Source organism: Macrobrachium rosenbergii, chromosome 26, assembly GCF_040412425.1.
Source record: "Macrobrachium rosenbergii isolate ZJJX-2024 chromosome 26, ASM4041242v1, whole genome shotgun sequence".
Classification (NCBI taxonomy): domain Eukaryota; kingdom Metazoa; phylum Arthropoda; class Malacostraca; order Decapoda; family Palaemonidae; genus Macrobrachium; species Macrobrachium rosenbergii.
The window spans coordinates 3851651-3861007 of record NC_089766.1 but is presented as its reverse complement, the minus strand read 5'-3'; the positions used below and the strand labels follow the sequence as shown (position 1 = coordinate 3861007).

The following is a 9357-nucleotide window of genomic DNA, read 5'->3' as shown; positions in this document are numbered from 1 at the left end:
GTTTTTACGTGCATGTTTTTTTTTTCGTCTCCTGCTATATTGTATGAATATCTTTTTTCTAATCTTGTTATTCAGTCCCAAGGTTTTTATCTGGGGATTGATTTTTTGGGGGTGGGTTTTTATTGTAGTTTTTTTGTGGGTGGGTTTTTACGTGCATTTTTTTTGTCTACTGCTATTTTGAAAATTGTTTTACTTTTTACGTTTTATTTTTTATTATGGGTGGGTTTTTTTATGTGCAGGTTGTTTTATTCGTTGGTATGTTATTTTATATTTTCGACTGCAGTTACAGTATGGGTGTAGAGTATCTTCGGAGTGTTTTTTCTGTATTAATTCTTTACAGTATTAAGGGTGCTTGTTATTGTGCAGGTTTTTCATTCACTGTCATGTTTTGTTTTATATTTTCGATTACAGTTTTATTAATGGTTTATGCTTTTTCATGTGCAGTGGTAGCATTTTCGTATTCAATTTTTGAGTTTTTTTTATTATTATCCTTTTCGTGTTCAAAGTATAAAACTAAAATCTTTCAAATCTTAACTTTTAAGCTTTCCTTTAACAAACAATGTTCTTGATTGATTAATAATTATAATAATGATGATGATGAAGACAAATTTTCAGGGGTTATAAACTTTCTTATATAAATCACGATATCACGGGATATAAACAGCCTATAATTAAGACCTTCGTTGAGGTTGTTTTTCGTCTTTGTGTAAAAATGGAAAGAAAATGTCAAAAAATTGCTCTTGACACTTATGAAAACAATCAGTCACCTTGGATTTTAAACAACCACACTTTGTAGTGGGGTAGTGCCGCCAGTGTACCTAATGCGGTGCACTGTAGGCATTACAGTGCACCTTCCTAAGGGTCCCTAGCTACAACCCCTTTCATTCTTTTTACTGTACCTCCTTTCATAGTGCAACTGCTTTGAGGTTTTCCTCCTGTTACACCTTTCAAACCTTTCACTGTCAATTTCCGTTTCAGCGCTGAATGACCCCATAGGTCCCAGACTTGGCCTTTGGCCTAAATTCTATATTCAATTCAACTCAATTAAAAAAACCACAAGAAATAAAATATCGAAATGCCACTACAGTGACTACCTTAAAAATTTACTCTTCACGATAAAATAATGGGAAAAAATCTAAAAAAAAAAAAACACTTTACTACAAAAAAACCTTCTCTCATAATATAAAACTGACCTCTAACACATTAAAGAACTTTTCACAAAGAAAAAAATTGCCAATCACGACTCGAGGGGTACTCCAACGTGAAAAAAAAATCACACCCAAACATCTACTAATCTAATAAAAGTTCCTCATAACATGAAAAAAAAACAGCCCACTGGAGCTTACGAGTACCATTGATGATGGAAAAAAACTGCTAATGAAAATTTACAAGTACTCTTTGCATTGGAAAACTTTACATCAAAGGCAGTTTATATTGTATAGGAATATAATAAAAGAGAATGTTAATAATAATAATAATAATAATAATAATAATAATAATAATAATAATAATCAAACCTATTTGCCTAGTGTAAATAAATAGATAAATAAAAATAAATTTATTTTTCTTCTTCTTGTTCTCTATACTATTACTATGATGATGATGATGATGAGATGATGATGATGACGATGATGATGATGATGATGATGACGATGATGATGATGATGATGATTATTATATAGTCAAATGTGTCTTGCAATGTTAAGAAAGATAATTTCATACATGTAGTGAGTCACAAAAAAATATTCCAATATCATTAAATGTAATTATATATATAACAAACATATTCCTGCAACACACGTACTCACAAACACAAACACACACGCACACACACACACACACATACGCCCATCACCTCCCAGAGAGGAAATTCGACCCAATATTTCCAATATGATGGAACTGCAGCTTCTATCTCAACCCCACCCCTCTCCCAATTACCCCCACCCAAACCTCACCCAAAAAAAAAAATAAGCTAAAAAAAGTTTAATATAAAAAAAATTCGAGAGTGAGCCAAGTCTCCCTTAAAAAAAAAAAAAAAGTGACAGCTAGAGCGGACGGCGACACCATCGGCAAAAGAAAAAAAATAGACACTGCTGATAAGGTGATCGAGGGAAGGGGGGAAAGGGAGGGGGTTAAAAGCTCCCCCTCCTCCTTCCCCCTTCCCCTCCCCTCCTCCCTTCCTCCTCGACATCACGTCAAAATGTGATCGATGGGTGGCAGGTATAAAATGCCTCGCAGCGTAATTTTCCTTCGAGATAAGTGAGGTGATGGAGACGAACTCTCCACGTTTGATGTGTGCATAATGTCTTCATTATAATATACATATATATACATAAATATATATACATGTATGTATATATATTGTATACAGTATGTATATATATACATATATATAAATATACATGAGTTTTTATATATATATGTGTGTATATTATATATTTTTATATATTATATATATACATATATGTATAATATATACATATATATAGTGAATGCATACCGCTCTTGTAAACATATACATAAGAATCAACAACTGTATAAAACGCCAACTGCAAACATATATACATAAATAGCCATTAAAGTATACTACTTAAATTTAATAGGACCCTTTCACTGGTCACCAAAATCCAAAAGACCCAACAATTAAAAGATATATCAATATGACTAACAACATTAATACCATAACAACCTCACACACATAAAAACCTGCATCTAGTTGTTGACCCAAAAAAGACAAAAAAATTTTTTTTTTTTTTTTTTTGTTTTAGAGAAAAATTAATTTTTTTATTTTGCTTTAGAGAAAAAAATTAAGAATTTGTTTTATTTCTGCTTTAGAGAAAAAAATACACAAATTTTTTTTGCCTTAGTGAAAAAATCAATTTTTAATTTTATTTTTGCTTTAGAGAAAAATTTTTTTTTTTTTTTGCTTTAGAGAAAATCTCATTGAAATGGGGGGTAATATCCACGAACCTAAGCCCTGAATGGCTGCTGAGATCTCGTGTTTTGTGGCGGCAGCCTGGCAATCAACTAGAATTCAAGGGTTATTCGTAAGAGACGGCGAGGGCGCTTGGCCCCCGATGTAATAACTCCGAGTTAAACAGGGTGGACACAGACGTACATATGTAAGTACATACGTACATACATAAACACATACATACATATATATATACATATGTATGTAATTTATTTATTTATATGTGTGTAATATATTTATATATACACATACAGAGAGAGAGAGAGAGAGAGAGAGAGAGAGAGAGAGAGAGAGAGAGATTAAACTTACAAAATCAGTATCAGTACAAATCCACTGATATTCACCTAAGGAAGACTCATATCGAACTGATGATTTTTCCACATTGTTAAGAGTGAATACGAGAGAGAGAGAGAGAGAGAGAGAGAGAGAGAGAGAGAGAGAGAGAGAGAGAGAGAGAGAGAGCTTTAGAACGAGGGGAGGCTTGGGATGCCAATTGGTGAAATTTTTTTCCATAATCTTAATTTTCCCCCTTGTCGAAAATACCTTTCAATAGCCAACCCACCCACCCCACACCTTACACCTCCCACACCCGCACCAATCACTAAAAGGATCCAGCCCCACCCCCACCCCACCCCACATTCTTCCAAACGTTTTGGGAGTGTAAATTCAATTTGGGGCTAAATATTTTTCTTTTCCTGCGTGAATTCAGCCTAGAGGTGCTGTGTTGACGAAGTGCTTTTAATTCCTAAATGAAGAAGGGAGCTGAACTCTTAGCATTTCAGATTTGAATCAGCTTTACTCCCCACACATATATCCATTCATTTAAGAAATATATAATCAAGGCTTCAAAAATGTAATTACATTTGAAACAGCACCACAACAGGAATTTCAAAACACCACCACAGAACAAGATATAAAAATCACTACAAAACAACATATTTCAAAACACCACCACGAACAACAGATTTCAAAACACCAACAGAGAACAACAGATTCCAAACCACCGCCAAAGAACCACAGATTCAAAACACCACCACAGAACAACTGATTTCAAAACACCACAGAGAGAACAACAAATTCAAAACACCACCACAGAACAACAGATTTCACAATAACACTGCAGACGGAACAGCAGATTCTAAAACACCATCACAGAACAACACATTTCAAAACACCACAGAAGAGTAGTTTTAAAAAACACCACCACAGAATATCAATTTCAAAACATCGCCGCAGAACAACAGATTCCAAAACATCACCAGCACAGAGAGACAGATTTCAAAACACCACCACAGAACAAACAGATTCCAAAACAACACCACAGAAAAAACAGATTTCAAAACAACACTATAGAAACAACAGCCTCCAAAACACCACCACAGAAACAACAATTTTAAATCACCACCGAAGAACAAGATATAAATAACATCACAAAACAGCAGATTTCAAAACACCACCAAAGAACAACAGATTTAAAAACACCACCACAGAAACAAGTTTCCAAAACACCACCAAAGAAAAACAGATCCCAAAATACCACCAAACAGCAACAATTTCAAAACACTACCACAGACAACAGATTCCAGAACGCCAGACAGAACAGCAGATTCCAAAATACCACCACAAAACAACAGATTCAAAACACCACCCTAGAGACACAACATATTCCAAAACACACAGACAGAACAACGGATTTCAAAACACCACCACAGAATAACAGATTTCACAATGCCACCACAGACAGAGAAGCAAATTCCAAAACACCACCACAGAACGACAGATTTCAAAACACCACAGAAGAGTAGTTTTAAAAACCACCACCACAGAACATCAGTTTCACAAAACACCACCAGCACAGAGCAACAGATTTCAAAACACCACCACAGAAACAAGATTCCAAAACACCACTGCAGAACAAGATATAAATAACACATCAGAACAGCAAATTTCAAAACACCACCACCACCACAGAACAAGATTCCAAAACACCACCAGCGCAGAGCACCAGATTCCAAAACACCACCACAGAAACAACAGATTCCAAAACACCACCACAGAAACAACAGATTCCAAAACACCACCACAGAAACAACAGATTCCAAAACACCACCGCAGAACAAGATATAAATAACAGAACAGCAGATTTCAAAAATCCAGCACAGAACAGCAAATTTCAAAACACCACCACCACAGAACAACAGATTCCAAAACACCACCACCACAGAACACAGATTCCAAAACACCACCACAGAAAAGAGATTCAAAAACACCACCACCACAGAACAGCAATTCCAAAACACCACCACAGAGCAAAAGATTCCAAAACACCACCACCACAGAAGATTCCAAAACACCACCACCACCACAGAGCAACGAGGAAGGCTTAGCTTGCAGAGGCTGGCTGCTCAAGATTCTCTCTACACATCCTTTAAGGATTCCCCTCAACATCTCTCTACATGTGCCTAAGCCGGGCGTTGTTCCCTTAAGCTCCTTAGTACATCGCCATACATCTTCCAGAGCGATACACACGGCCCGGCGGATGTATGAGATAGTCCTGCGCCAGTGGTTCGAGGGAATGGGATTCAGAGAGCGGTGGTATTTAGCCTGTTTCTTGTTTTAGCGTAACGACTTTTCTGTTGTGGATGGTTACTTACTATTGTCTATATTTTTTTCGTATGATTTTACTTTACGATTGTCGTTGTGATTATTATTATTATTATTATTATTATTATTATTATTATTATTATTATTATTATTATTATTATTATTAATTATAGCTGTCTTTATCATATATACATATATTTGTATAAATATACATTTATATATAATACACACATATACATATACAGTGTATATATATATATATATATATATATATATATATATATATATATATATATATATATATATATATAAGCTAGATAGAAAGATAGATACCAGTCCCAATAGCAGTAAATATATATATATATACATACATATATATATATATATTTATATATATATATATATATATATATAGCTACATAGAAAGATAGATACCAGTCCCAATGGCAGTAAATATTGAATATGCCTCAGACATCAACTGAATTGTGATATTAAGGTAAACCTCCCAATTCCAAACTCATGCAAAGCAACTGATTGATCGCTTTCAATCTAACTCCTCAAAGCAAAAAATATACAATTTAACAAATGAATTAGGAAACGAAAGTTACCTAGACACAAATTAAGTTCTTTTTCCAGACAAAATATTAATATTTTCAAAAGTAAAAGTTTGTAAGTTTTCCTGAGTAATTCCTCTCAATGAATTGAATTGAATATAGAATTTAGGTCAAAGCGCTGGGACCTACGAGGTCATTCGGCGCTGAAACGGGGAACTGACAGTATGAAAGGTCTGAAAGGCGTAACAGGAGGAAAACCTCAAAGCAGTTGCACTAAGAATTACTTGTCAGGAGAAGGTTAAAGAGAGTAAGATGGAAGAAAAAGAATATGAAAGGAGGTACGGTAAAAGGAACGAAAGGGGTTGCAGGTAGTGGCCTTAGGAGGACACGCTGCAAAGACCTTAAGTAATGCCTACAGTGCACCGCATGAGGTGCACAGACGGCACTAACCCCTCTCCCCCTACGGGGAAAGGAACACAATGGACAAATGGAGGATTTCTTACTTAAGCAGAGGCCGACGGCATGGGGAATTTCATGTCTTCAACTATCCAAGGCCCAATGGAAAAGGGGGGGCGAAAACGCCCTTATTTTAGAATACCGTATGTGACTCGTTGTTGTCAACATTAGCTCAACTTACAAAAAGTTTGTATCTACATCAAGAACGTATAATATAATATATAAAATATAAAAAATTTCATTTTACCAAAACAATAAATTTAAAGAAGGTTGAAATGAGGTCACTTAAAAGTGTCAGGTACCTCGTTGTGTCCAATATTCCCTCATTGCTAGCATTCAGGTTTTAGTTTCGTCTCGAAGTTAGTTATTCGAAAACAACCCTTATATATCAGATTAATCTAAATCATTAAAAGGGACGGATGAGACAAAGGTATCTCGTTGTGTCCGACATCGTTCCACGTCACACTTACATTTCGTATCTTTATATTCGGTTGTTGAAATAAAATAGAGAGCGAAATTTCATAAATATGGATAAAGACAACCTTTGAATTTAAATGGTACTCGTCGTTGCCAACATGAATTCACATAAACCCTTACGTTAGATTTCTATAGTAGGCGCTGACGGTGGAAAAATAACGCTACATTAATCCCATATAAAAAAAAAAGTTTCATGACTGTAACTGAATGAAGCAGAAATACTTTAAAATTAAGAGGGGGGTGACCGTTGTTGCCAATATAGTCGGTATCTTCGTAGTCACAGAACTCACTACCAGACTCTAGTTTCCCAAATATATCCAGGTTCATTTCATCGCCAACATACTGTACATAGGAAATAAATAGGAAATATATAAGAATATATAACAATGAAGATTTTTCTTTTTTTTTTTTTAGAGAGAGAGAGAGAGAGAGTCAAACAAAGAAAATATATAAATAGATAACTCTAGATTTTTCTTTCTTTGTTTCAGAGAGAGAGAGAGAGAGAGAGAGAGTCAAACGAAGAAAATATTTAAAATTTAAATCCTAGATTTTTTCTTTCTTTTTTTTTTTTTTTGAGAGAGAGAGAGAGAGAGAGAGAGAGAGAGAGAGGTGCAAAATTACATAAAAATTTCTGGACGGAAATTAAAAATACGAAAACCAACCGGGGATAAAACAAACGCAACAACCAAATTTGAACAAAACAAAAACAACAAACAGAACAACAACAACAGTTCCATAAAGCGCCGCCAAAAGAAGAAACAAAACAATAACGCCAATCTGACCAAAACAAAATGGCGGCGGACACGGCGCTATCCGCCCAACACGATTACGAATATTTAAAGGAGACTTCACACGGTAATTGACCGAACAGACATACGCACACACACACAAATTCTAAACAGATAGATAGATAGATATTTAGATAGACAGATAGATAGATAGATAGATAGACAGATAGATAGATAGATAGATGGACAATTAATGAAATATCGACTAATCGAGTCTTAAATATTTATGCAAGCTAACATAGCGAAGGCTATGATGATTAGCGTTGAGAGAGAGAGAGAGAGAGAGAGAGAGAGAGAGAGAGAGAGAGAGAGAGAGAGAGAGAGAGAGAGAGAGGGGGGGAATACAAATATTCATGCAAGGTGATACAAGGAATGCTACGACGTCAAATTAAGTATAATAAGAGAGAGAGAGAGAGAGAGAGAGATTACAAATATTTAATATTTATGCAAGGTAATATAAGGAAGGCCACCAAGCCAAATTAGGAATGAGGAGCATCGTGAGAGAGAGAGAGAGAGAGAGAGAGAGAGAGAGAGAGAGGGATTCATGCAAGGTGACACAAGAGGCTACGACGTCAACTTAAGAATAAAATAAGCATTTTGAGAGAGAGAGAGAGAGAGAGAGAGAGAGAGAGAGAGAGAGAGAGAGAGAGAGAGAGAGCTTTTCCTCTTCTTCCTCTCCTTCTTTATCCTCACCTGTTGCCAGAGCTGTCTTCAAGGTCGTGCCGTTGTAGGTTTGGTCTGCATTCGGGAGATGCGGTCACAAAAAAAACAAAAGATAAACAAAAACAGCCAAATAATATCACTGCCAAAAAAACAACTCCCCCCCTTCTTTTCACAGCCGGTTGTTAAATTTGGGGATCACCTCAGCCATTGGAGTGTTTTTTTTTTAATTAACCCCACGACAGATGAAGGTTAGGTTGTTTTAAATGTACAGGTTAGTTCAGTCTTTCGCTTCTCTTAGGGATCCATGCTTTAGCGACTTTCGGCCGTTTCCGCCGAAATTGTGGACCTCATTGCTTTCGGGGTGGGGGGTTCCGGGCGTCAGTCGAGTGCAGTTGCAACAGCATGCATTACTGCAGTGTCTTAAGTTGACAAAGTCGAGGTATAATGCATCTAATGTATGATTTTCATTCACTATAATGAATGAACTTTCTTCAGATTCTCTGTGTAACTTTCCAACGCTCACTGAACGAGTCTGGTTATATGGTTATACGCGCACAACACTCGGAAAGTATTGTTATAACACCGAAACACACTTAATATATATCATCTTTTTTATATTATAACTACGAATCTTACTAAATACACTTCACACAGATTCCAGACCGAAGAATAAAACCAGTGGACGGATTGTTAGGGAATTTCTTTTTTCAGCGCCCCTTGAAAAATTCTTTGCTTTGTCTGAACGATATGTTAAGCTTACGCTTTCTCAATATTTATCAGCTCCTCTCATCAGCCTTCTTCATATCTTCTTCAGCAGAGCTTCGTAAGCTTTTTATTTAAG

The 9357-nt window shown here is 35.7% G+C and overlaps 1 protein-coding gene across 1 annotated transcript in view; it reads right to left on the bottom strand.

Annotated features, from left to right (window-relative positions):
• The window catches only part of LOC136852943 (transient receptor potential-gamma protein-like), a 698042-nt gene extending 689083 nt beyond the window's left edge, over positions 1-8959 (bottom strand). The window contains exon 1 of the mRNA XM_067127957.1: positions 8547-8959. The gene's annotated coding sequence lies outside the window, so the exon portion shown is untranslated. The remainder of the gene's footprint in view (positions 1-8546) is intronic.
• Positions 8960-9357: the final 398 nt, after the last annotated feature.